Here is a 27,057-nt window from a genome sequence, read left to right on the forward strand (position 1 = left end):
ATCTGCTTTTAGTCAACACATAAGGAAAGGGTGCACCGGTCCTGGAAATACTGCAATACCAGGTCAATGCGTGGAGTGGACAGAGCAAGCTCTATTTCCATCTCCCTGTTCTAAAAATCCATTTAATATATGGTCCCCAGATAGGGGACGTATCAGATATTAAACTGATAAGAACAGATACTACACTTGATCTTAGCCAAAAGGCCGAGAAGCGATAACCCGAACGGGCCGCGCGTTGCCCGAGCCTGCCCGATACTGCTGTTCAGCCCTTGCAGCGATTCAGCCTACTTCTAGGCAATTCCATGGGGCCCTGCAGGCTCACACACTCACAGCTACACGGGAGGTGAATAAAGGCCGGAGAGGAAGCCAGACAGGATTTGCTTCTTTTGCTTGCACCACAATGCAGTGCTGAAAGAGGAGGAATCTACATAAAAACGCCTTCCTGGCAACGCCCAAATGCCCTGCTGCCATGCAGATAAACACTGGCAGCGGCAGCAAGTGCATGCCCACAGCCACCCCTTGTTCCTTCACACCTTGTATCAGCTGTAATCCAGTCCAGTCCAGTGCTGCCTGCTGAGCAGCACTGACCAACACTGCCTTGGCCCAGGCTTTTATCTCTGAGGCCCCATTATGATGTCAGAAAGCTGGCTCTGGAATCCTGAGGGCTCCACTATGACACGTGCAAAGTTCCGTCTGAACTTTATATAAGACGGTGAGGCTCAGTCAGTCACTCAGTGTTGCCTGAGAGGGCAACACTGCAACAGCCGGCCGCCAGGCTGTCTTTTTTTTTGCACAGCTAGTTGCCTCCAGGAGGCCACAAGAGGGAGACAAGGGACTGCAAAATGGAAAATAGGCATCCACCAACTTTACAGACAACTTCTCCTTGCTCCTACAACCTCCATCCTTGCACAGTTTGTTATTCTTCTAGGTAACATAGTAACAAATCCAAATTGCTGCTCTCTTTGTAGGCAAGCAAGGCTTTGTTGCAACTGCAATTCTTACTTCTTCTTGAAATGTAGGGACGACAGTACATTCCATCACATCCATCTAGTGTACACAGGTAGGTCCATTGTGGCGGGCAGGCGAGCGGGCGGGCTGCTTTATTGGCTGTTTGCTGTTCCCCTACTCCACTCCACTATTTGACTGTTGTGCTGCATCAATCAATCAATCAATCAATCAATCAATCAATCAATCAATCAATCAATCAATCAATCAATCAGTGGCTGGCTCAGGTGCAGCTCTTTAACTTACCTAAAAGGGAGGGCGGAGAGAAGACAAGGAAGGTGAATGAGGTGTTCCAATGTGAAATGCCGGAAACACAGAAACACAGACGACACACAACAAGAGGTGGCAATCTATTCATTAATTGCATTTAATCAATGAGCTCATTATCACTCATGCATTGTCCAACAGGTGTTGAAATAATGGGATTAAAAGGGGAGATCCCTTCAGAAAGACAGAAACAATAGCAAAGACAAAAAACACTTTTGGAATCTGCTTTTAGTCAACACATAAGGAAAGGGTGCACCGGTCCTGGAAATACTGCAATACCAGGTCAATGCGTGGAGTGGACAGAGCAAGCTCTATTTCCATCTCCCTGTTCTAAAAATCCATTTAATATATGGTCCCCAGATAGGGGACGTATCAGATATTAAACTGATAAGAACAGATACTACACTTGATCTTAGCCAAAAGGCCGAGAAGCGATAACCCGAACGGGCCGCGCGTTGCCCGAGCCTGCCCGATACTGCTGTTCAGCCCTTGCAGCGATTCAGCCTACTTCTAGGCAATTCCATGGGGCCCTGCAGGCTCACACACTCACAGCTACACGGGAGGTGAATAAAGGCCGGAGAGGAAGCCAGACAGGATTTGCTTCTTTTGCTTGCACCACAATGCAGTGCTGAAAGAGGAGGAATCTACATAAAAACGCCTTCCTGGCAACGCCCAAATGCCCTGCTGCCATGCAGATAAACACTGGCAGCGGCAGCAAGTGCATGCCCACAGCCACCCCTTGTTCCTTCACACCTTGTATCAGCTGTAATCCAGTCCAGTCCAGTGCTGCCTGCTGAGCAGCACTGACCAACACTGCCTGGGCCCAGGCTTTTATCTCTGAGGCCCCATTATGATGTCAGAAAGCTGGCTCTGGAATCCTGAGGGCTCCACTATGACACGTGCAAAGTTCCGTCTGAACTTTATATAAGACGGTGAGGCTCAGTCAGTCACTCAGTGTTGCCTGAGAGGGCAACACTGCAACAGCCGGCCGCCAGGCTGTCTTTTTTTTGCACAGCTAGTTGCCTCCAGGAGGCCACAAGAGGGAGACAAGGGACTGCAAAATGGAAAATAGGCATCCACCAACTTTACAGACAACTTCTCCTTGCTCCTACAACCTCCATCCTTGCACAGTTTGTTATTCTTCTAGGTAACATAGTAACAAATCCAAATTGCTGCTCTCTTTGTAGGCAAGCAAGGCTTTGTTGCAACTGCAATTCTTACTTCTTCTTGAAATGTAGGGACGACAGTACATTCCATCACATCCATCTAGTGTACACAGGTAGGTCCATTGTGGCGGGCAGGCGAGCGGGCGGGCTGCTTTATTGGCTGTTTGCTGTTCCCCTACTCCACTCCACTATTTGACTGTTGTGCTGCATCAATCAATCAATCAATCAATCAATCAATCAATCAATCAATCAATCAATCAATCAATCAATCAATCAGTGGCTGGCTCAGGTGCAGCTCTTTAACTTACCTAAAAGGGAGGGCGGAGAGAAGACAAGGAAGGTGAATGAGGTGTTCCAATGTGAAATGCCGGAAACACAGAAACACAGACGACACACAACAAGAGGTGGCAATCTATTCATTAATTGCATTTAATCAATGAGCTCATTATCACTCATGCATTGTCCAACAGGTGTTGAAATAATGGGATTAAAAGGGGAGATCCCTTCAGAAAGACAGAAACAATAGCAAAGACAAAAAACACTTTTGGAATCTGCTTTTAGTCAACACATAAGGAAAGGGTGCACCGGTCCTGGAAATACTGCAATACCAGGTCAATGCGTGGAGTGGACAGAGCAAGCTCTATTTCCATCTCCCTGTTCTAAAAATCCATTTAATATATGGTCCCCAGATAGGGGACGTATCAGATATTAAACTGATAAGAACAGATACTACACTTGATCTTAGCCAAAAGGCCGAGAAGCGATAACCCGAACGGGCCGCGCGTTGCCCGAGCCTGCCCGATACTGCTGTTCAGCCCTTGCAGCGATTCAGCCTACTTCTAGGCAATTCCATGGGGCCCTGCAGGCTCACACACTCACAGCTACACGGGAGGTGAATAAAGGCCGGAGAGGAAGCCAGACAGGATTTGCTTCTTTTGCTTGCACCACAATGCAGTGCTGAAAGAGGAGGAATCTACATAAAAACGCCTTCCTGGCAACGCCCAAATGCCCTGCTGCCATGCAGATAAACACTGGCAGCGGCAGCAAGTGCATGCCCACAGCCACCCCTTGTTCCTTCACACCTTGTATCAGCTGTAATCCAGTCCAGTCCAGTGCTGCCTGCTGAGCAGCACTGACCAACACTGCCTGGGCCCAGGCTTTTATCTCTGAGGCCCCATTATGATGTCAGAAAGCTGGCTCTGGAATCCTGAGGGCTCCACTATGACACGTGCAAAGTTCCGTCTGAACTTTATATAAGACGGTGAGGCTCAGTCAGTCACTCAGTGTTGCCTGAGAGGGCAACACTGCAACAGCCGGCCGCCAGGCTGTCTTTTTTTTGCACAGCTAGTTGCCTCCAGGAGGCCACAAGAGGGAGACAAGGGACTGCAAAATGGAAAATAGGCATCCACCAACTTTACAGACAACTTCTCCTTGCTCCTACAACCTCCATCCTTGCACAGTTTGTTATTCTTCTAGGTAACATAGTAACAAATCCAAATTGCTGCTCTCTTTGTAGGCAAGCAAGGCTTTGTTGCAACTGCAATTCTTACTTCTTCTTGAAATGTAGGGACGACAGTACATTCCATCACATCCATCTAGTGTACACAGGTAGGTCCATTGTGGCGGGCAGGCGAGCGGGCGGGCTGCTTTATTGGCTGTTTGCTGTTCCCCTACTCCACTCCACTATTTGACTGTTGTGCTGCATCAATCAATCAATCAATCAATCAATCAATCAATCAATCAATCAATCAATCAATCAATCAATCAATCAGTGGCTGGCTCAGGTGCAGCTCTTTAACTTACCTAAAAGGGAGGGCGGAGAGAAGACAAGGAAGGTGAATGAGGTGTTCCAATGTGAAATGCCGGAAACACAGAAACACAGACGACACACAACAAGAGGTGGCAATCTATTCATTAATTGCATTTAATCAATGAGCTCATTATCACTCATGCATTGTCCAACAGGTGTTGAAATAATGGGATTAAAAGGGGAGATCCCTTCAGAAAGACAGAAACAATAGCAAAGACAAAAAACACTTTTGGAATCTGCTTTTAGTCAACACATAAGGAAAGGGTGCACCGGTCCTGGAAATACTGCAATACCAGGTCAATGCGTGGAGTGGACAGAGCAAGCTCTATTTCCATCTCCCTGTTCTAAAAATCCATTTAATATATGGTCCCCAGATAGGGGACGTATCAGATATTAAACTGATAAGAACAGATACTACACTTGATCTTAGCCAAAAGGCCGAGAAGCGATAACCCGAACGGGCCGCGCGTTGCCCGAGCCTGCCCGATACTGCTGTTCAGCCCTTGCAGCGATTCAGCCTACTTCTAGGCAATTCCATGGGGCCCTGCAGGCTCACACACTCACAGCTACACGGGAGGTGAATAAAGGCCGGAGAGGAAGCCAGACAGGATTTGCTTCTTTTGCTTGCACCACAATGCAGTGCTGAAAGAGGAGGAATCTACATAAAAACGCCTTCCTGGCAACGCCCAAATGCCCTGCTGCCATGCAGATAAACACTGGCAGCGGCAGCAAGTGCATGCCCACAGCCACCCCTTGTTCCTTCACACCTTGTATCAGCTGTAATCCAGTCCAGTCCAGTGCTGCCTGCTGAGCAGCACTGACCAACACTGCCTGGGCCCAGGCTTTTATCTCTGAGGCCCCATTATGATGTCAGAAAGCTGGCTCTGGAATCCTGAGGGCTCCACTATGACACGTGCAAAGTTCCGTCTGAACTTTATATAAGACGGTGAGGCTCAGTCAGTCACTCAGTGTTGCCTGAGAGGGCAACACTGCAACAGCCGGCCGCCAGGCTGTCTTTTTTTTGCACAGCTAGTTGCCTCCAGGAGGCCACAAGAGGGAGACAAGGGACTGCAAAATGGAAAATAGGCATCCACCAACTTTACAGACAACTTCTCCTTGCTCCTACAACCTCCATCCTTGCACAGTTTGTTATTCTTCTAGGTAACATAGTAACAAATCCAAATTGCTGCTCTCTTTGTAGGCAAGCAAGGCTTTGTTGCAACTGCAATTCTTACTTCTTCTTGAAATGTAGGGACGACAGTACATTCCATCACATCCATCTAGTGTACACAGGTAGGTCCATTGTGGCGGGCAGGCGAGCGGGCGGGCTGCTTTATTGGCTGTTTGCTGTTCCCCTACTCCACTCCACTATTTGACTGTTGTGCTGCATCAATCAATCAATCAATCAATCAATCAATCAATCAATCAGTGGCTGGCTCAGGTGCAGCTCTTTAACTTACCTAAAAGGGAGGGCGGAGAGAAGACAAGGAAGGTGAATGAGGTGTTCCAATGTGAAATGCCGGAAACACAGAAACACAGACGACACACAACAAGAGGTGGCAATCTATTCATTAATTGCATTTAATCAATGAGCTCATTATCACTCATGCATTGTCCAACAGGTGTTGAAATAATGGGATTAAAAGGGGAGATCCCTTCAGAAAGACAGAAACAATAGCAAAGACAAAAAACACTTTTGGAATCTGCTTTTAGTCAACACATAAGGAAAGGGTGCACCGGTCCTGGAAATACTGCAATACCAGGTCAATGCGTGGAGTGGACAGAGCAAGCTCTATTTCCATCTCCCTGTTCTAAAAATCCATTTAATATATGGTCCCCAGATAGGGGACGTATCAGATATTAAACTGATAAGAACAGATACTACACTTGATCTTAGCCAAAAGGCCGAGAAGCGATAACCCGAACGGGCCGCGCGTTGCCCGAGCCTGCCCGATACTGCTGTTCAGCCCTTGCAGCGATTCAGCCTACTTCTAGGCAATTCCATGGGGCCCTGCAGGCTCACACACTCACAGCTACACGGGAGGTGAATAAAGGCCGGAGAGGAAGCCAGACAGGATTTGCTTCTTTTGCTTGCACCACAATGCAGTGCTGAAAGAGGAGGAATCTACATAAAAACGCCTTCCTGGCAACGCCCAAATGCCCTGCTGCCATGCAGATAAACACTGGCAGCGGCAGCAAGTGCATGCCCACAGCCACCCCTTGTTCCTTCACACCTTGTATCAGCTGTAATCCAGTCCAGTCCAGTGCTGCCTGCTGAGCAGCACTGACCAACACTGCCTTGGCCCAGGCTTTTATCTCTGAGGCCCCATTATGATGTCAGAAAGCTGGCTCTGGAATCCTGAGGGCTCCACTATGACACGTGCAAAGTTCCGTCTGAACTTTATATAAGACGGTGAGGCTCAGTCAGTCACTCAGTGTTGCCTGAGAGGGCAACACTGCAACAGCCGGCCGCCAGGCTGTCTTTTTTTTTGCACAGCTAGTTGCCTCCAGGAGGCCACAAGAGGGAGACAAGGGACTGCAAAATGGAAAATAGGCATCCACCAACTTTACAGACAACTTCTCCTTGCTCCTACAACCTCCATCCTTGCACAGTTTGTTATTCTTCTAGGTAACATAGTAACAAATCCAAATTGCTGCTCTCTTTGTAGGCAAGCAAGGCTTTGTTGCAACTGCAATTCTTACTTCTTCTTGAAATGTAGGGACGACAGTACATTCCATCACATCCATCTAGTGTACACAGGTAGGTCCATTGTGGCGGGCAGGCGAGCGGGCGGGCTGCTTTATTGGCTGTTTGCTGTTCCCCTACTCCACTCCACTATTTGACTGTTGTGCTGCATCAATCAATCAATCAATCAATCAATCAATCAATCAATCAATCAATCAATCAATCAGTGGCTGGCTCAGGTGCAGCTCTTTAACTTACCTAAAAGGGAGGGCGGAGAGAAGACAAGGAAGGTGAATGAGGTGTTCCAATGTGAAATGCCGGAAACACAGAAACACAGACGACACACAACAAGAGGTGGCAATCTATTCATTAATTGCATTTAATCAATGAGCTCATTATCACTCATGCATTGTCCAACAGGTGTTGAAATAATGGGATTAAAAGGGGAGATCCCTTCAGAAAGACAGAAACAATAGCAAAGACAAAAAACACTTTTGGAATCTGCTTTTAGTCAACACATAAGGAAAGGGTGCACCGGTCCTGGAAATACTGCAATACCAGGTCAATGCGTGGAGTGGACAGAGCAAGCTCTATTTCCATCTCCCTGTTCTAAAAATCCATTTAATATATGGTCCCCAGATAGGGGACGTATCAGATATTAAACTGATAAGAACAGATACTACACTTGATCTTAGCCAAAAGGCCGAGAAGCGATAACCCGAACGGGCCGCGCGTTGCCCGAGCCTGCCCGATACTGCTGTTCAGCCCTTGCAGCGATTCAGCCTACTTCTAGGAAATTCCATGGGGCCCTGCAGGCTCACACACTCACAGCTACACGGGAGGTGAATAAAGGCCGGAGAGGAAGCCAGACAGGATTTGCTTCTTTTGCTTGCACCACAATGCAGTGCTGAAAGAGGAGGAATCTACATAAAAACGCCTTCCTGGCAACGCCCAAATGCCCTGCTGCCATGCAGATAAACACTGGCAGCGGCAGCAAGTGCATGCCCACAGCCACCCCTTGTTCCTTCACACCTTGTATCAGCTGTAATCCAGTCCAGTCCAGTGCTGCCTGCTGAGCAGCACTGACCAACACTGCCTTGGCCCAGGCTTTTATCTCTGAGGCCCCATTATGATGTCAGAAAGCTGGCTCTGGAATCCTGAGGGCTCCACTATGACACGTGCAAAGTTCCGTCTGAACTTTATATAAGACGGTGAGGCTCAGTCAGTCACTCAGTGTTGCCTGAGAGGGCAACACTGCAACAGCCGGCCGCCAGGCTGTCTTTTTTTTTGCACAGCTAGTTGCCTCCAGGAGGCCACAAGAGGGAGACAAGGGACTGCAAAATGGAAAATAGGCATCCACCAACTTTACAGACAACTTCTCCTTGCTCCTACAACCTCCATCCTTGCACAGTTTGTTATTCTTCTAGGTAACATAGTAACAAATCCAAATTGCTGCTCTCTTTGTAGGCAAGCAAGGCTTTGTTGCAACTGCAATTCTTACTTCTTCTTGAAATGTAGGGACGACAGTACATTCCATCACATCCATCTAGTGTACACAGGTAGGTCCATTGTGGCGGGCAGGCGAGCGGGCGGGCTGCTTTATTGGCTGTTTGCTGTTCCCCTACTCCACTCCACTATTTGACTGTTGTGCTGCATCAATCAATCAATCAATCAATCAATCAATCAATCAATCAGTGGCTGGCTCAGGTGCAGCTCTTTAACTTACCTAAAAGGGAGGGCGGAGAGAAGACAAGGAAGGTGAATGAGGTGTTCCAATGTGAAATGCCGGAAACACAGAAACACAGACGACACACAACAAGAGGTGGCAATCTATTCATTAATTGCATTTAATCAATGAGCTCATTATCACTCATGCATTGTCCAACAGGTGTTGAAATAATGGGATTAAAAGGGGAGATCCCTTCAGAAAGACAGAAACAATAGCAAAGACAAAAAACACTTTTGGAATCTGCTTTTAGTCAACACATAAGGAAAGGGTGCACCGGTCCTGGAAATACTGCAATACCAGGTCAATGCGTGGAGTGGACAGAGCAAGCTCTATTTCCATCTCCCTGTTCTAAAAATCCATTTAATATATGGTCCCCAGATAGGGGACGTATCAGATATTAAACTGATAAGAACAGATACTACACTTGATCTTAGCCAAAAGGCCGAGAAGCGATAACCCGAACGGGCCGCGCGTTGCCCGAGCCTGCCCGATACTGCTGTTCAGCCCTTGCAGCGATTCAGCCTACTTCTAGGCAATTCCATGGGGCCCTGCAGGCTCACACACTCACAGCTACACGGGAGGTGAATAAAGGCCGGAGAGGAAGCCAGACAGGATTTGCTTCTTTTGCTTGCACCACAATGCAGTGCTGAAAGAGGAGGAATCTACATAAAAACGCCTTCCTGGCAACGCCCAAATGCCCTGCTGCCATGCAGATAAACACTGGCAGCGGCAGCAAGTGCATGCCCACAGCCACCCCTTGTTCCTTCACACCTTGTATCAGCTGTAATCCAGTCCAGTCCAGTGCTGCCTGCTGAGCAGCACTGACCAACACTGCCTGGGCCCAGGCTTTTATCTCTGAGGCCCCATTATGATGTCAGAAAGCTGGCTCTGGAATCCTGAGGGCTCCACTATGACACGTGCAAAGTTCCGTCTGAACTTTATATAAGACGGTGAGGCTCAGTCAGTCACTCAGTGTTGCCTGAGAGGGCAACACTGCAACAGCCGGCCGCCAGGCTGTCTTTTTTTTGCACAGCTAGTTGCCTCCAGGAGGCCACAAGAGGGAGACAAGGGACTGCAAAATGGAAAATAGGCATCCACCAACTTTACAGACAACTTCTCCTTGCTCCTACAACCTCCATCCTTGCACAGTTTGTTATTCTTCTAGGTAACATAGTAACAAATCCAAATTGCTGCTCTCTTTGTAGGCAAGCAAGGCTTTGTTGCAACTGCAATTCTTACTTCTTCTTGAAATGTAGGGACGACAGTACATTCCATCACATCCATCTAGTGTACACAGGTAGGTCCATTGTGGCGGGCAGGCGAGCGGGCGGGCTGCTTTATTGGCTGTTTGCTGTTCCCCTACTCCACTCCACTATTTGACTGTTGTGCTGCATCAATCAATCAATCAATCAATCAATCAATCAATCAATCAATCAATCAATCAGTGGCTGGCTCAGGTGCAGCTCTTTAACTTACCTAAAAGGGAGGGCGGAGAGAAGACAAGGAAGGTGAATGAGGTGTTCCAATGTGAAATGCCGGAAACACAGAAACACAGACGACACACAACAAGAGGTGGCAATCTATTCATTAATTGCATTTAATCAATGAGCTCATTATCACTCATGCATTGTCCAACAGGTGTTGAAATAATGGGATTAAAAGGGGAGATCCCTTCAGAAAGACAGAAACAATAGCAAAGACAAAAAACACTTTTGGAATCTGCTTTTAGTCAACACATAAGGAAAGGGTGCACCGGTCCTGGAAATACTGCAATACCAGGTCAATGCGTGGAGTGGACAGAGCAAGCTCTATTTCCATCTCCCTGTTCTAAAAATCCATTTAATATATGGTCCCCAGATAGGGGACGTATCAGATATTAAACTGATAAGAACAGATACTACACTTGATCTTAGCCAAAAGGCCGAGAAGCGATAACCCGAACGGGCCGCGCGTTGCCCGAGCCTGCCCGATACTGCTGTTCAGCCCTTGCAGCGATTCAGCCTACTTCTAGGCAATTCCATGGGGCCCTGCAGGCTCACACACTCACAGCTACACGGGAGGTGAATAAAGGCCGGAGAGGAAGCCAGACAGGATTTGCTTCTTTTGCTTGCACCACAATGCAGTGCTGAAAGAGGAGGAATCTACATAAAAACGCCTTCCTGGCAACGCCCAAATGCCCTGCTGCCATGCAGATAAACACTGGCAGCGGCAGCAAGTGCATGCCCACAGCCACCCCTTGTTCCTTCACACCTTGTATCAGCTGTAATCCAGTCCAGTCCAGTGCTGCCTGCTGAGCAGCACTGACCAACACTGCCTGGGCCCAGGCTTTTATCTCTGAGGCCCCATTATGATGTCAGAAAGCTGGCTCTGGAATCCTGAGGGCTCCACTATGACACGTGCAAAGTTCCGTCTGAACTTTATATAAGACGGTGAGGCTCAGTCAGTCACTCAGTGTTGCCTGAGAGGGCAACACTGCAACAGCCGGCCGCCAGGCTGTCTTTTTTTTGCACAGCTAGTTGCCTCCAGGAGGCCACAAGAGGGAGACAAGGGACTGCAAAATGGAAAATAGGCATCCACCAACTTTACAGACAACTTCTCCTTGCTCCTACAACCTCCATCCTTGCACAGTTTGTTATTCTTCTAGGTAACATAGTAACAAATCCAAATTGCTGCTCTCTTTGTAGGCAAGCAAGGCTTTGTTGCAACTGCAATTCTTACTTCTTCTTGAAATGTAGGGACGACAGTACATTCCATCACATCCATCTAGTGTACACAGGTAGGTCCATTGTGGCGGGCAGGCGAGCGGGCGGGCTGCTTTATTGGCTGTTTGCTGTTCCCCTACTCCACTCCACTATTTGACTGTTGTGCTGCATCAATCAATCAATCAATCAATCAATCAATCAATCAATCAATCAATCAATCAATCAATCAGTGGCTGGCTCAGGTGCAGCTCTTTAACTTACCTAAAAGGGAGGGCGGAGAGAAGACAAGGAAGGTGAATGAGGTGTTCCAATGTGAAATGCCGGAAACACAGAAACACAGACGACACACAACAAGAGGTGGCAATCTATTCATTAATTGCATTTAATCAATGAGCTCATTATCACTCATGCATTGTCCAACAGGTGTTGAAATAATGGGATTAAAAGGGGAGATCCCTTCAGAAAGACAGAAACAATAGCAAAGACAAAAAACACTTTTGGAATCTGCTTTTAGTCAACACATAAGGAAAGGGTGCACCGGTCCTGGAAATACTGCAATACCAGGTCAATGCGTGGAGTGGACAGAGCAAGCTCTATTTCCATCTCCCTGTTCTAAAAATCCATTTAATATATGGTCCCCAGATAGGGGACGTATCAGATATTAAACTGATAAGAACAGATACTACACTTGATCTTAGCCAAAAGGCCGAGAAGCGATAACCCGAACGGGCCGCGCGTTGCCCGAGCCTGCCCGATACTGCTGTTCAGCCCTTGCAGCGATTCAGCCTACTTCTAGGCAATTCCATGGGGCCCTGCAGGCTCACACACTCACAGCTACACGGGAGGTGAATAAAGGCCGGAGAGGAAGCCAGACAGGATTTGCTTCTTTTGCTTGCACCACAATGCAGTGCTGAAAGAGGAGGAATCTACATAAAAACGCCTTCCTGGCAACGCCCAAATGCCCTGCTGCCATGCAGATAAACACTGGCAGCGGCAGCAAGTGCATGCCCACAGCCACCCCTTGTTCCTTCACACCTTGTATCAGCTGTAATCCAGTCCAGTCCAGTGCTGCCTGCTGAGCAGCACTGACCAACACTGCCTGGGCCCAGGCTTTTATCTCTGAGGCCCCATTATGATGTCAGAAAGCTGGCTCTGGAATCCTGAGGGCTCCACTATGACACGTGCAAAGTTCCGTCTGAACTTTATATAAGACGGTGAGGCTCAGTCAGTCACTCAGTGTTGCCTGAGAGGGCAACACTGCAACAGCCGGCCGCCAGGCTGTCTTTTTTTTGCACAGCTAGTTGCCTCCAGGAGGCCACAAGAGGGAGACAAGGGACTGCAAAATGGAAAATAGGCATCCACCAACTTTACAGACAACTTCTCCTTGCTCCTACAACCTCCATCCTTGCACAGTTTGTTATTCTTCTAGGTAACATAGTAACAAATCCAAATTGCTGCTCTCTTTGTAGGCAAGCAAGGCTTTGTTGCAACTGCAATTCTTACTTCTTCTTGAAATGTAGGGACGACAGTACATTCCATCACATCCATCTAGTGTACACAGGTAGGTCCATTGTGGCGGGCAGGCGAGCGGGCGGGCTGCTTTATTGGCTGTTTGCTGTTCCCCTACTCCACTCCACTATTTGACTGTTGTGCTGCATCAATCAATCAATCAATCAATCAATCAATCAATCAATCAATCAATCAATCAATCAGTGGCTGGCTCAGGTGCAGCTCTTTAACTTACCTAAAAGGGAGGGCGGAGAGAAGACAAGGAAGGTGAATGAGGTGTTCCAATGTGAAATGCCGGAAACACAGAAACACAGACGACACACAACAAGAGGTGGCAATCTATTCATTAATTGCATTTAATCAATGAGCTCATTATCACTCATGCATTGTCCAACAGGTGTTGAAATAATGGGATTAAAAGGGGAGATCCCTTCAGAAAGACAGAAACAATAGCAAAGACAAAAAACACTTTTGGAATCTGCTTTTAGTCAACACATAAGGAAAGGGTGCACCGGTCCTGGAAATACTGCAATACCAGGTCAATGCGTGGAGTGGACAGAGCAAGCTCTATTTCCATCTCCCTGTTCTAAAAATCCATTTAATATATGGTCCCCAGATAGGGGACGTATCAGATATTAAACTGATAAGAACAGATACTACACTTGATCTTAGCCAAAAGGCCGAGAAGCGATAACCCGAACGGGCCGCGCGTTGCCCGAGCCTGCCCGATACTGCTGTTCAGCCCTTGCAGCGATTCAGCCTACTTCTAGGCAATTCCATGGGGCCCTGCAGGCTCACACACTCACAGCTACACGGGAGGTGAATAAAGGCCGGAGAGGAAGCCAGACAGGATTTGCTTCTTTTGCTTGCACCACAATGCAGTGCTGAAAGAGGAGGAATCTACATAAAAACGCCTTCCTGGCAACGCCCAAATGCCCTGCTGCCATGCAGATAAACACTGGCAGCGGCAGCAAGTGCATGCCCACAGCCACCCCTTGTTCCTTCACACCTTGTATCAGCTGTAATCCAGTCCAGTCCAGTGCTGCCTGCTGAGCAGCACTGACCAACACTGCCTGGGCCCAGGCTTTTATCTCTGAGGCCCCATTATGATGTCAGAAAGCTGGCTCTGGAATCCTGAGGGCTCCACTATGACACGTGCAAAGTTCCGTCTGAACTTTATATAAGACGGTGAGGCTCAGTCAGTCACTCAGTGTTGCCTGAGAGGGCAACACTGCAACAGCCGGCCGCCAGGCTGTCTTTTTTTTGCACAGCTAGTTGCCTCCAGGAGGCCACAAGAGGGAGACAAGGGACTGCAAAATGGAAAATAGGCATCCACCAACTTTACAGACAACTTCTCCTTGCTCCTACAACCTCCATCCTTGCACAGTTTGTTATTCTTCTAGGTAACATAGTAACAAATCCAAATTGCTGCTCTCTTTGTAGGCAAGCAAGGCTTTGTTGCAACTGCAATTCTTACTTCTTCTTGAAATGTAGGGACGACAGTACATTCCATCACATCCATCTAGTGTACACAGGTAGGTCCATTGTGGCGGGCAGGCGAGCGGGCGGGCTGCTTTATTGGCTGTTTGCTGTTCCCCTACTCCACTCCACTATTTGACTGTTGTGCTGCATCAATCAATCAATCAATCAATCAATCAATCAATCAATCAATCAATCAGTGGCTGGCTCAGGTGCAGCTCTTTAACTTACCTAAAAGGGAGGGCGGAGAGAAGACAAGGAAGGTGAATGAGGTGTTCCAATGTGAAATGCCGGAAACACAGAAACACAGACGACACACAACAAGAGGTGGCAATCTATTCATTAATTGCATTTAATCAATGAGCTCATTATCACTCATGCATTGTCCAACAGGTGTTGAAATAATGGGATTAAAAGGGGAGATCCCTTCAGAAAGACAGAAACAATAGCAAAGACAAAAAACACTTTTGGAATCTGCTTTTAGTCAACACATAAGGAAAGGGTGCACCGGTCCTGGAAATACTGCAATACCAGGTCAATGCGTGGAGTGGACAGAGCAAGCTCTATTTCCATCTCCCTGTTCTAAAAATCCATTTAATATATGGTCCCCAGATAGGGGACGTATCAGATATTAAACTGATAAGAACAGATACTACACTTGATCTTAGCCAAAAGGCCGAGAAGCGATAACCCGAACGGGCCGCGCGTTGCCCGAGCCTGCCCGATATTGCTGTTCAGCCCTTGCAGCGATTCAGCCTACTTCTAGGCAATTCCATGGGGCCCTGCAGGCTCACACACTCACAGCTACACGGGAGGTGAATAAAGGCCGGAGAGGAAGCCAGACAGGATTTGCTTCTTTTGCTTGCACCACAATGCAGTGCTGAAAGAGGAGGAATCTACATAAAAACGCCTTCCTGGCAACGCCCAAATGCCCTGCTGCCATGCAGATAAACACTGGCAGCGGCAGCAAGTGCATGCCCACAGCCACCCCTTGTTCCTTCACACCTTGTATCAGCTGTAATCCAGTCCAGTCCAGTGCTGCCTGCTGAGCAGCACTGACCAACACTGCCTGGGCCAAGGCTTTTATCTCTGAGGCCCCATTATGATGTCAGAAAGCTGGCTCTGGAATCCTGAGGGCTCCACTATGACACGTGCAAAGTTCCGTCTGAACTTTATATAAGACGGTGAGGCTCAGTCAGTCACTCAGTGTTGCCTGAGAGGGCAACACTGCAACAGCCGGCCGCCAGGGAGACAAGGGACTGCAAAATGGAAAATAGGCATCCACCAACTTTACAGACAACTTCTCCTTGCTCCTACAACCTCCATCCTTGCACAGTTTGTTATTCTTCTAGGTAACATAGTAACAAATCCAAATTGCTGCTCTCTTTGTAGGCAAGCAAGACTTTGTTGCAACTGCAATTCTTACTTCTTCTTGAAATGTAGGGACGACAGTACATTCCATCACATCCATCTAGTGTACACAGGTAGGTCCATTGTGGCGGGCAGGCGAGCGGGCGGGCTGCTTTATTGGCTGTTTGCTGTTCCCCTACTCCACTCCACTATTTGACTGTTGTGCTGCATCAATCAATCAATCAATCAATCAATCAATCAATCAATCAATCAATCAATCAATCAATCAATCAGTGGCTGGCTCAGGTGCAGCTCTTTAACTTACCTAAAAGGGAGGGCGGAGAGAAGACAAGGAAGGTGAATGAGGTGTTCCAATGTGAAATGCCGGAAACACAGAAACACAGACGACACACAACAAGAGGTGGCAATCTATTCATTAATTGCATTTAATCAATGAGCTCATTATCACTCATGCATTGTCCAACAGGTGTTGAAATAATGGGATTAAAAGGGGAGATCCCTTCAGAAAGACAGAAACAATAGCAAAGACAAAAAACACTTTTGGAATCTGCTTTTAGTCAACACATAAGGAAAGGGTGCACCGGTCCTGGAAATACTGCAATACCAGGTCAATGCGTGGAGTGGACAGAGCAAGCTCTATTTCCATCTCCCTGTTCTAAAAATCCATTTAATATATGGTCCCCAGATAGGGGACGTATCAGATATTAAACTGATAAGAACAGATACTACACTTGATCTTAGCCAAAAGGCCGAGAAGCGATAACCCGAACGGGCCGCGCGTTGCCCGAACCTGCCCGATACTGCTGTTCAGCCCTTGCAGCGATTCAGCCTACTTCTAGGCAATTCCATGGGGCCCTGCAGGCTCACACACTCACAGCTACACGGGAGGTGAATAAAGGCCGGAGAGGAAGCCAGACAGGATTTGCTTCTTTTGCTTGCACCACAATGCAGTGCTGAAAGAGGAGGAATCTACATAAAAACGCCTTCCTGGCAACGCCCAAATGCCCTGCTGCCATGCAGATAAACACTGGCAGCGGCAGCAAGTGCATGCCCACAGCCACCCCTTGTTCCTTCACACCTTGTATCAGCTGTAATCCAGTCCAGTCCAGTGCTGCCTGCTGAGCAGCACTGACCAACACTGCCTGGGCCCAGGCTTTTATCTCTGAGGCCCCATTATGATGTCAGAAAGCTGGCTCTGGAATCCTGAGGGCTCCACTATGACACGTGCAAAGTTCCGTCTGAACTTTATATAAGACGGTGAGGCTCAGTCAGTCACCCAGTGTTGCCTGAGAGGGCAACACTGCAACAGCCGGCCGCCAGGCTGTCTTTTTTTTGCACAGCTAGTTGCCTCCAGGAGGCCACAAGAGGGAGACAAGGGACTGCAAAATGGAAAATAGGCATCCACCAACTTTACAGACAACTTCTCCTTGCTCCTACAACCTCCATCCTTGCACAGTTTGTTATTCTTCTAGGTAACATAGTAACAAATCCAAATTGCTGCTCTCTTTGTAGGCAAGCAAGGCTTTGTTGCAACTGCAATTCTTACTTCTTCTTGAAATGTAGGGACGACAGTACATTCCATCACATCCATCTAGTGTACACAGGTAGGTCCATTGTGGCGGGCAGGCGAGCGGGCGGGCTGCTTTATTGGCTGTTTGCTGTTCCCCTACTCCACTCCACTATTTGACTGTTGTGCTGCATCAATCAATCAATCAATCAATCAATCAATCAATCAATCAGTGGCTGGCTCAGGTGCAGCTCTTTAACTTACCTAAAAGGGAGGGCGGAGAGAAGACAAGGAAGGTGAATGAGGTGTTCCAATGTGAAATGCCGGAAACACAGAAACACAGACGACACACAACAAGAGGTGGCAATCTATTCATTAATTGCATTTAATCAATGAGCTCATTATCACTCATGCATTGTCCAACAGGTGTTGAAATAATGGGATTAAAAGGGGAGATCCCTTCAGAAAGACAGAAACAATAGCAAAGACAAAAAACACTTTTGGAATCTGCTTTTAGTCAACACATAAGGAAAGGGTGCACCGGTCCTGGAAATACTGCAATACCAGGTCAATGCGTGGAGTGGACAGAGCAAGCTCTATTTCCATCTCCCTGTTCTAAAAATCCATTTAATATATGGTCCCCAGATAGGGGACGTATCAGATATTAAACTGATAAGAACAGATACTACACTTGATCTTAGCCAAAAGGCCGAGAAGCGATAACCCGAACGGGCCGCGCGTTGCCCGAGCCTGCCCGATACTGCTGTTCAGCCCTTGCAGCGATTCAGCCTACTTCTAGGCAATTCCATGGGGCCCTGCAGGCTCACACACTCACAGCTACACGGGAGGTGAATAAAGGCCGGAGAGGAAGCCAGACAGGATTTGCTTCTTTTGCTTGCACCACAATGCAGTGCTGAAAGAGGAGGAATCTACATAAAAACGCCTTCCTGGCAACGCCCAAATGCCCTGCTGCCATGCAGATAAACACTGGCAGCGGCAGCAAGTGCATGCCCACAGCCACCCCTTGTTCCTTCACACCTTGTATCAGCTGTAATCCAGTCCAGTCCAGTGCTGCCTGCTGAGCAGCACTGACCAACACTGCCTGGGCCCAGGCTTTTATCTCTGAGGCCCCATTATGATGTCAGAAAGCTTGCTCTGGAATCCTGAGGGCTCCACTATGACACGTGCAAAGATCCGTCTGAACTTTATATAAGACGGTGAGGCTCAGTCAGTCACTCAGTGTTGCCTGAGAGGGCAACACTGCAACAGCCGGCCGCCAGGCTGTCTTTTTTTTGCACAGCTAGTTGCCTCCAGGAGGCCACAAGAGGGAGACAAGGGACTGCAAAATGGAAAATAGGCATCCACCAACTTTACAGACAACTTCTCCTTGCTCCTACAACCTCCATCCTTGCACAGTTTGTTATTCTTCTAGGTAACATAGTAACAAATCCAAATTGCTGCTCTCTTTGTAGGCAAGCAAGGCTTTGTTGCAACTGCAATTCTTACTTCTTCTTGAAATGTAGGGACGACAGTACATTCCATCACATCCATCTAGTGTACACAGGTAGGTCCATTGTGGCGGGCAGGCGAGCGGGCGGGCTGCTTTATTGGCTGTTTGCTGTTCCCCTACTCCACTCCACTATTTGACTGTTGTGCTGCATCAATCAATCAATCAATCAATCAATCAATCAATCAATCAGTGGCTGGCTCAGGTGCAGCTCTTTAACTTACCTAAAAGGGAGGGCGGAGAGAAGACAAGGAAGGTGAATGAGGTGTTCCAATGTGAAATGCCGGAAACACAGAAACACAGACGACACACAACAAGAGGTGGCAATCTATTCATTAATTGCATTTAATCAATGAGCTCATTATCACTCATGCATTGTCCAACAGGTGTTGAAATAATGGGATTAAAAGGGGAGATCCCTTCAGAAAGACAGAAACAATAGCAAAGACAAAAAACACTTTTGGAATCTGCTTTTAGTCAACACATAAGGAAAGGGTGCACCGGTCCTGGAAATACTGCAATACCAGGTCAATGCGTGGAGTGGACAGAGCAAGCTCTATTTCCATCTCCCTGTTCTAAAAATCCATTTAATATATGGTCCCCAGATAGGGGACGTATCAGATATTAAACTGATAAGAACAGATACTACACTTGATCTTAGCCAAAAGGCCGAGAAGCGATAACCCGAACGGGCCGCGCGTTGCCCGAGCCTGCCCGATACTGCTGTTCAGCCCTTGCAGCGATTCAGCCTACTTCTAGGCAATTCCATGGGGCCCTGCAGGCTCACACACTCACAGCTACACGGGAGGTGAATAAAGGCCGGAGAGGAAGCCAGACAGGATTTGCTTCTTTTGCTTGCACCACAATGCAGTGCTGAAAGAGGAGGAATCTACATAAAAACGCCTTCCTGGCAACGCCCAAATGCCCTGCTGCCATGCAGATAAACACTGGCAGCGGCAGCAAGTGCATGCCCACAGCCACCCCTTGTTCCTTCACACCTTGTATCAGCTGTAATCCAGTCCAGTCCAGTGCTGCCTGCTGAGCAGCACTGACCAACACTGCCTGGGCCCAGGCTTTTATCTCTGAGGCCCCATTATGATGTCAGAAAGCTGGCTCTGGAATCCTGAGGGCTCCACTATGACACGTGCAAAGTTCCGTCTGAACTTTATATAAGACGGTGAGGCTCAGTCAGTCACTCAGTGTTGCCTGAGAGGGCAACACTGCAACAGCCGGCCGCCAGGCTGTCTTTTTTTTGCACAGCTAGTTGCCTCCAGGAGGCCACAAGAGGGAGACAAGGGACTGCAAAATGGAAAATAGGCATCCACCAACTTTACAGACAACTTCTCCTTGCTCCTACAACCTCCATCCTTGCACAGTTTGTTATTCTTCTAGGTAACATAGTAACAAATCCAAATTGCTGCTCTCTTTGTAGGCAAGCAAGGCTTTGTTGCAACTGCAATTCTTACTTCTTCTTGAAATGTAGGGACGACAGTACATTCCATCACATCCATCTAGTGTACACAGGTAGGTCCATTGTGGCGGGCAGGCGAGCGGGCGGGCTGCTTTATTGGCTGTTTGCTGTTCCCCTACTCCACTCCACTATTTGACTGTTGTGCTGCATCAATCAATCAATCAATCAATCAATCAATCAATCAATCAATCAGTGGCTGGCTCAGGTGCAGCTCTTTAACTTACCTAAAAGGGAGGGCGGAGAGAAGACAAGGAAGGTGAATGAGGTGTTCCAATGTGAAATGCCGGAAACACAGAAACACAGACGACACACAACAAGAGGTGGCAATCTATTCATTAATTGCATTTAATCAATGAGCTCATTATCACTCATGCATTGTCCAACAGGTGTTGAAATAATGGGATTAAAAGGGGAGATCCCTTCAGAAAGACAGAAACAATAGCAAAGACAAAAAACACTTTTGGAATCTGCTTTTAGTCAACACATAAGGAAAGGGTGCACCGGTCCTGGAAATACTGCAATACCAGGTCAATGCGTGGAGTGGACAGAGCAAGCTCTATTTCCATCTCCCTGTTCTAAAAATCCATTTAATATATGGTCCCCAGATAGGGGACGTATCAGATATTAAACTGATAAGAACAGATACTACACTTGATCTTAGCCAAAAGGCCGAGAAGCGATAACCCGAACGGGCCGCGCGTTGCCCGAGCCTGCCCGATACTGCTGTTCAGCCCTTGCAGCGATTCAGCCTACTTCTAGGCAATTCCATGGGGCCCTGCAGGCTCACACACTCACAGCTACACGGGAGGTGAATAAAGGCCGGAGAGGAAGCCAGACAGGATTTGCTTCTTTTGCTTGCACCACAATGCAGTGCTGAAAGAGGAGGAATCTACATAAAAACGCCTTCCTGGCAACGCCCAAATGCCCTGCTGCCATGCAGATAAACACTGGCAGCGGCAGCAAGTGCATGCCCACAGCCACCCCTTGTTCCTTCACACCTTGTATCAGCTGTAATCCAGTCCAGTCCAGTGCTGCCTGCTGAGCAGCACTGACCAACACTGCCTGGGCCCAGGCTTTTATCTCTGAGGCCCCATTATGATGTCAGAAAGCTGGCTCTGGAATCCTGAGGGCTCCACTATGACACGTGCAAAGTTCCGTCTGAACTTTATATAAGACGGTGAGGCTCAGTCAGTCACTCAGTGTTGCCTGAGAGGGCAACACTGCAACAGCCGGCCGCCAGGCTGTCTTTTTTTTGCACAGCTAGTTGCCTCCAGGAGGCCACAAGAGGGAGACAAGGGACTGCAAAATGGAAAATAGGCATCCACCAACTTTACAGACAACTTCTCCTTGCTCCTACAACCTCCATCCTTGCACAGTTTGTTATTCTTCTAGGTAACATAGTAACAAATCCAAATTGCTGCTCTCTTTGTAGGCAAGCAAGGCTTTGTTGCAACTGCAATTCTTACTTCTTCTTGAAATGTAGGGACGACAGTACATTCCATCACATCCATCTAGTGTACACAGGTAGGTCCATTGTGGCGGGCAGGCGAGCGGGCGGGCTGCTTTATTGGCTGTTTGCTGTTCCCCTACTCCACTCCACTATTTGACTGTTGTGCTGCATCAATCAATCAATCAATCAATCAATCAATCAATCAATCAATCAATCAATCAATCAGTGGCTGGCTCAGGTGCAGCTCTTTAACTTACCTAAAAGGGAGGGCGGAGAGAAGACAAGGAAGGTGAATGAGGTGTTCCAATGTGAAATGCCGGAAACACAGAAACACAGACGACACACAACAAGAGGTGGCAATCTATTCATTAATTGCATTTAATCATTGAGCTCATTATCACTCATGCATTGTCCAACAGGTGTTGAAATAATGGGATTAAAAGGGGAGATCCCTTCAGAAAGACAGAAACAATAGCAAAGACAAAAAACACTTTTGGAATCTGCTTTTAGTCAACACATAAGGAAAGGGTGCACCGGTCCTGGAAATACTGCAATACCAGGTCAATGCGTGGAGTGGACAGAGCAAGCTCTATTTCCATCTCCCTGTTCTAAAAATCCATTTAATATATGGTCCCCAGATAGGGGACGTATCAGATATTAAACTGATAAGAACAGATACTACACTTGATCTTAGCCAAAAGGCCGAGAAGCGATAACCCGAACGGGCCGCGCGTTGCCCGAGCCTGCCCGATACTGCTGTTCAGCCCTTGCAGCGATTCAGCCTACTTCTAGGCAATTCCATGGGGCCCTGCAGGCTCACACACTCACAGCTACACGGGAGGTGAATAAAGGCCGGAGAGGAAGCCAGACAGGATTTGCTTCTTTTGCTTGCACCACAATGCAGTGCTGAAAGAGGAGGAATCTACATAAAAACGCCTTCCTGGCAACGCCCAAATGCCCTGCTGCCATGCAGATAAACACTGGCAGCGGCAGCAAGTGCATGCCCACAGCCACCCCTTGTTCCTTCACACCTTGTATCAGCTGTAATCCAGTCCAGTCCAGTGCTGCCTGCTGAGCAGCACTGACCAACACTGCCTGGGCCCAGGCTTTTATCTCTGAGGCCCCATTATGATGTCAGAAAGCTGGCTCTGGAATCCTGAGGGCTCCACTATGACACGTGCAAAGTTCCGTCTGAACTTTATATAAGACGGTGAGGCTCAGTCAGTCACTCAGTGTTGCCTGAGAGGGCAACACTGCAACAGCCGGCCGCCAGGCTGTCTTTTTTTTGCACAGCTAGTTGCCTCCAGGAGGCCACAAGAGGGAGACAAGGGACTGCAAAATGGAAAATAGGCATCCACCAACTTTACAGACAACTTCTCCTTGCTCCTACAACCTCCATCCTTGCACAGTTTGTTATTCTTCTAGGTAACATAGTAACAAATCCAAATTGCTGCTCTCTTTGTAGGCAAGCAAGGCTTTGTTGCAACTGCAATTCTTACTTCTTCTTGAAATGTAGGGACGACAGTACATTCCATCACATCCATCTAGTGTACACAGGTAGGTCCATTGTGGCGGGCAGGCGAGCGGGCGGGCTGCTTTATTGGCTGTTTGCTGTTCCCCTACTCCACTCCACTATTTGACTGTTGTGCTGCATCAATCAATCAATCAATCAATCAATCAATCAATCAATCAATCAATCAGTGGCTGGCTCAGGTGCAGCTCTTTAACTTACCTAAAAGGGAGGGCGGAGAGAAGACAAGGAAGGTGAATGAGGTGTTCCAATGTGAAATGCCGGAAACACAGAAACACAGACGACACACAACAAGAGGTGGCAATCTATTCATTAATTGCATTTAATCAATGAGCTCATTATCACTCATGCATTGTCCAACAGGTGTTGAAATAATGGGATTAAAAGGGGAGATCCCTTCAGAAAGACAGAAACAATAGCAAAGACAAAAAACACTTTTGGAATCTGCTTTTAGTCAACACATAAGGAAAGGGTGCACCGGTCCTGGAAATACTGCAATACCAGGTCAATGCGTGGAGTGGACAGAGCAAGCTCTATTTCCATCTCCCTGTTCTAAAAATCCATTTAATATATGGTCCCCAGATAGGGGACGTATCAGATATTAAACTGATAAGAACAGATACTACACTTGATCTTAGCCAAAAGGCCGAGAAGCGATAACCCGAACGGGCCGCGCGTTGCCCGAGCCTGCCCGATACTGCTGTTCAGCCCTTGCAGCGATTCAGCCTACTTCTAGGCAATTCCATGGGGCCCTGCAGGCTCACACACTCACAGCTACACGGGAGGTGAATAAAGGCCGGAGAGGAAGCCAGACAGGATTTGCTTCTTTTGCTTGCACCACAATGCAGTGCTGAAAGAGGAGGAATCTACATAAAAACGCCTTCCTGGCAACGCCCAAATGCCCTGCTGCCATGCAGATAAACACTGGCAGCGGCAGCAAGTGCATGCCCACAGCCACCCCTTGTTCCTTCACACCTTGTATCAGCTGTAATCCAGTCCAGTCCAGTGCTGCCTGCTGAGCAGCACTGACCAACACTGCCTGGGCCCAGGCTTTTATCTCTGAGGCCCCATTATGATGTCAGAAAGCTGGCTCTGGAATCCTGAGGGCTCCACTATGACACGTGCAAAGTTCCGTCTGAACTTTATATAAGACGGTGAGGCTCAGTCAGTCACTCAGTGTTGCCTGAGAGGGCAACACTGCAACAGCCGGCCGCCAGGCTGTCTTTTTTTTGCACAGCTAGTTGCCTCCAGGAGGCCACAAGAGGGAGACAAGGGACTGCAAAATGGAAAATAGGCATCCACCAACTTTACAGACAACTTCTCCTTGCTCCTACAACCTCCATCCTTGCACAGTTTGTTATTCTTCTAGGTAACATAGTAACAAATCCAAATTGCTGCTCTCTTTGTAGGCAAGCAAGGCTTTGTTGCAACTGCAATTCTTACTTCTTCTTGAAATGTAGGGACGACAGTACATTCCATCACATCCATCTAGTGTACACAGGTAGGTCCATTGTGGCGGGCAGGCGAGCGGGCGGGCTGCTTTATTGGCTGTTTGCTGTTCCCCTACTCCACTCCACTATTTGACTGTTGTGCTGCATCAATCAATCAATCAATCAATCAATCAATCAATCAATCAATCAATCAGTGGCTGGCTCAGGTGCAGCTCTTTAACTTACCTAAAAGGGAGGGCGGAGAGAAGACAAGGAAGGTGAATGAGGTGTTCCAATGTGAAATGCCGGAAACACAGAAACACAGACGACACACAACAAGAGGTGGCAATCTATTCATTAATTGCATTTAATCAATGAGCTCATTATCACTCATGCATTGTCCAACAGGTGTTGAAATAATGGGATTAAAAGGGGAGATCCCTTCAGAAAGACAGAAACAATAGCAAAGACAAAAAACACTTTTGGAATCTGCTTTTAGTCAACACATAAGGAAAGGGTGCACCGGTCCTGGAAATACTGCAATACCAGGTCAATGCGTGGAGTGGACAGAGCAAGCTCTATTTCCATCTCCCTGTTCTAAAAATCCATTTAATATATGGTCCCCAGATAGGGGACGTATCAGATATTAAACTGATAAGAACAGATACTACACTTGATCTTAGCCAAAAGGCCGAGAAGCGATAACCCGAACGGGCCGCGCGTTGCCCGAGCCTGCCCGATATTGCTGTTCAGCCCTTGCAGCGATTCAGCCTACTTCTAGGCAATTCCATGGGGCCCTGCAGGCTCACACACTCACAGCTACACGGGAGGTGAATAAAGGCCGGAGAGGAAGCCAGACAGGATTTGCTTCTTTTGCTTGCACCACAATGCAGTGCTGAAAGAGGAGGAATCTACATAAAAACGCCTTCCTGGCAACGCCCAAATGCCCTGCTGCCATGCAGATAAACACTGGCAGCGGCAGCAAGTGCATGCCCACAGCCACCCCTTGTTCCTTCACACCTTGTATCAGCTGTAATCCAGTCCAGTCCAGTGCTGCCTGCTGAGCAGCACTGACCAACACTGCCTGGGCCAAGGCTTTTATCTCTGAGGCCCCATTATGATGTCAGAAAGCTGGCTCTGGAATCCTGAGGGCTCCACTATGACACGTGCAAAGTTCCGTCTGAACTTTATATAAGACGGTGAGGCTCAGTCAGTCACTCAGTGTTGCCTGAGAGGGCAACACTGCAACAGCCGGCCGCCAGGGAGACAAGGGACTGCAAAATGGAAAATAGGCATCCACCAACTTTACAGACAACTTCTCCTTGCTCCTACAACCTCCATCCTTGCACAGTTTGTTATTCTTCTAGGTAACATAGTAACAAATCCAAATTGCTGCTCTCTTTGTAGGCAAGCAAGGCTTTGTTGCAACTGCAATTCTTACTTCTTCTTGAAATGTAGGGACGACAGTACATTCCATCACATCCATCTAGTGTACACAGGTAGGTCCATTGTGGCGGGCAGGCGAGCGGGCGGGCTGCTTTATTGGCTGTTTGCTGTTCCCCTACTCCACTCCACTATTTGACTGTTGTGCTGCATCAATCAATCAATCAATCAATCAATCAATCAATCAATCAATCAATCAATCAATCAATCAATCAATCAGTGGCTGGCTCAGGTGCAGCTCTTTAACTTACCTAAAAGGGAGGGCGGAGAGAAGACAAGGAAGGTGAATGAGGTGTTCCAATGTGAAATGCCGGAAACACAGAAACACAGACGACACACAACAAGAGGTGGCAATCTATTCATTAATTGCATTTAATCAATGAGCTCATTATCACTCATGCATTGTCCAACAGGTGTTGAAATAATGGGATTAAAAGGGGAGATCCCTTCAGAAAGACAGAAACAATAGCAAAGACAAAAAACACTTTTGGAATCTGCTTTTAGTCAACACATAAGGAAAGGGTGCACCGGTCCTGGAAATACTGCAATACCAGGTCAATGCGTGGAGTGGACAGAGCAAGCTCTATTTCCATCTCCCTGTTCTAAAAATCCATTTAATATATGGTCCCCAGATAGGGGACGTATCAGATATTAAACTGATAAGAACAGATACTACACTTGATCTTAGCCAAAAGGCCGAGAAGCGATAACCCGAACGGGCCGCGCGTTGCCCGAACCTGCCCGATACTGCTGTTCAGCCCTTGCAGCGATTCAGCCTACTTCTAGGCAATTCCATGGGGCCCTGCAGGCTCACACACTCACAGCTACACGGGAGGTGAATAAAGGCCGGAGAGGAAGCCAGACAGGATTTGCTTCTTTTGCTTGCACCACAATGCAGTGCTGAAAGAGGAGGAATCTACATAAAAACGCCTTCCTGGCAACGCCCAAATGCCCTGCTGCCATGCAGATAAACACTGGCAGCGGCAGCAAGTGC

General features: G+C 47.8%; 19 non-coding genes across 19 annotated transcripts; all 19 read right to left on the reverse strand.

Annotated features, from left to right (window-relative positions):
• Positions 1-25: 25 nt before the first annotated feature.
• On the reverse strand, positions 26-216 carry LOC142688895 (U2 spliceosomal RNA). The gene has a single exon (XR_012857934.1). It is a non-coding gene; the product is annotated as a U2 spliceosomal RNA (small nuclear RNA).
• A 1,301-nt stretch (positions 217-1,517) lies between these two features.
• Positions 1,518-1,708, reverse strand: LOC142688896 (U2 spliceosomal RNA). The gene has a single exon (XR_012857935.1). It is a non-coding gene; the product is annotated as a U2 spliceosomal RNA (small nuclear RNA).
• A 1,304-nt stretch (positions 1,709-3,012) lies between these two features.
• On the reverse strand, positions 3,013-3,203 carry LOC142688897 (U2 spliceosomal RNA). The gene has a single exon (XR_012857936.1). It is a non-coding gene; the product is annotated as a U2 spliceosomal RNA (small nuclear RNA).
• A 1,304-nt stretch (positions 3,204-4,507) lies between these two features.
• Positions 4,508-4,698, reverse strand: LOC142688898 (U2 spliceosomal RNA). The gene has a single exon (XR_012857937.1). It is a non-coding gene; the product is annotated as a U2 spliceosomal RNA (small nuclear RNA).
• Positions 4,699-5,974: 1,276 nt separating this feature from the next.
• On the reverse strand, positions 5,975-6,165 carry LOC142688899 (U2 spliceosomal RNA). The gene has a single exon (XR_012857938.1). It is a non-coding gene; the product is annotated as a U2 spliceosomal RNA (small nuclear RNA).
• A 1,293-nt stretch (positions 6,166-7,458) lies between these two features.
• On the reverse strand, positions 7,459-7,649 carry LOC142688901 (U2 spliceosomal RNA). The gene has a single exon (XR_012857939.1). It is a non-coding gene; the product is annotated as a U2 spliceosomal RNA (small nuclear RNA).
• A 1,277-nt stretch (positions 7,650-8,926) lies between these two features.
• Positions 8,927-9,117, reverse strand: LOC142688902 (U2 spliceosomal RNA). The gene has a single exon (XR_012857940.1). It is a non-coding gene; the product is annotated as a U2 spliceosomal RNA (small nuclear RNA).
• A 1,288-nt stretch (positions 9,118-10,405) lies between these two features.
• LOC142688903 (U2 spliceosomal RNA) lies at positions 10,406-10,596 on the reverse strand. Its single transcript, XR_012857941.1, has one exon. It is a non-coding gene; the product is annotated as a U2 spliceosomal RNA (small nuclear RNA).
• A 1,296-nt stretch (positions 10,597-11,892) lies between these two features.
• Positions 11,893-12,083, reverse strand: LOC142688904 (U2 spliceosomal RNA). Its single transcript, XR_012857942.1, has one exon. It is a non-coding gene; the product is annotated as a U2 spliceosomal RNA (small nuclear RNA).
• A 1,292-nt stretch (positions 12,084-13,375) lies between these two features.
• On the reverse strand, positions 13,376-13,566 carry LOC142688905 (U2 spliceosomal RNA). The gene has a single exon (XR_012857943.1). It is a non-coding gene; the product is annotated as a U2 spliceosomal RNA (small nuclear RNA).
• Positions 13,567-14,850: 1,284 nt separating this feature from the next.
• LOC142688907 (U2 spliceosomal RNA) lies at positions 14,851-15,041 on the reverse strand. Its single transcript, XR_012857945.1, has one exon. It is a non-coding gene; the product is annotated as a U2 spliceosomal RNA (small nuclear RNA).
• Positions 15,042-16,294: 1,253 nt separating this feature from the next.
• Positions 16,295-16,485, reverse strand: LOC142688908 (U2 spliceosomal RNA). Its single transcript, XR_012857946.1, has one exon. It is a non-coding gene; the product is annotated as a U2 spliceosomal RNA (small nuclear RNA).
• A 1,276-nt stretch (positions 16,486-17,761) lies between these two features.
• LOC142688909 (U2 spliceosomal RNA) lies at positions 17,762-17,952 on the reverse strand. The gene has a single exon (XR_012857947.1). It is a non-coding gene; the product is annotated as a U2 spliceosomal RNA (small nuclear RNA).
• A 1,276-nt stretch (positions 17,953-19,228) lies between these two features.
• On the reverse strand, positions 19,229-19,419 carry LOC142688910 (U2 spliceosomal RNA). Its single transcript, XR_012857948.1, has one exon. It is a non-coding gene; the product is annotated as a U2 spliceosomal RNA (small nuclear RNA).
• A 1,280-nt stretch (positions 19,420-20,699) lies between these two features.
• LOC142688912 (U2 spliceosomal RNA) lies at positions 20,700-20,890 on the reverse strand. The gene has a single exon (XR_012857949.1). It is a non-coding gene; the product is annotated as a U2 spliceosomal RNA (small nuclear RNA).
• A 1,292-nt stretch (positions 20,891-22,182) lies between these two features.
• On the reverse strand, positions 22,183-22,373 carry LOC142688913 (U2 spliceosomal RNA). Its single transcript, XR_012857950.1, has one exon. It is a non-coding gene; the product is annotated as a U2 spliceosomal RNA (small nuclear RNA).
• A 1,284-nt stretch (positions 22,374-23,657) lies between these two features.
• LOC142688914 (U2 spliceosomal RNA) lies at positions 23,658-23,848 on the reverse strand. The gene has a single exon (XR_012857951.1). It is a non-coding gene; the product is annotated as a U2 spliceosomal RNA (small nuclear RNA).
• Positions 23,849-25,132: 1,284 nt separating this feature from the next.
• LOC142688915 (U2 spliceosomal RNA) lies at positions 25,133-25,323 on the reverse strand. Its single transcript, XR_012857952.1, has one exon. It is a non-coding gene; the product is annotated as a U2 spliceosomal RNA (small nuclear RNA).
• A 1,257-nt stretch (positions 25,324-26,580) lies between these two features.
• On the reverse strand, positions 26,581-26,771 carry LOC142688916 (U2 spliceosomal RNA). The gene has a single exon (XR_012857953.1). It is a non-coding gene; the product is annotated as a U2 spliceosomal RNA (small nuclear RNA).
• Positions 26,772-27,057: the final 286 nt, after the last annotated feature.

The sequence above is a fragment of the Rhinoderma darwinii genome (genome assembly GCF_050947455.1).
Source record: "Rhinoderma darwinii isolate aRhiDar2 chromosome 5 unlocalized genomic scaffold, aRhiDar2.hap1 SUPER_5_unloc_27, whole genome shotgun sequence".
In the NCBI taxonomy this organism is placed as follows: Eukaryota; Metazoa; Chordata; class Amphibia; order Anura; family Rhinodermatidae; genus Rhinoderma; species Rhinoderma darwinii.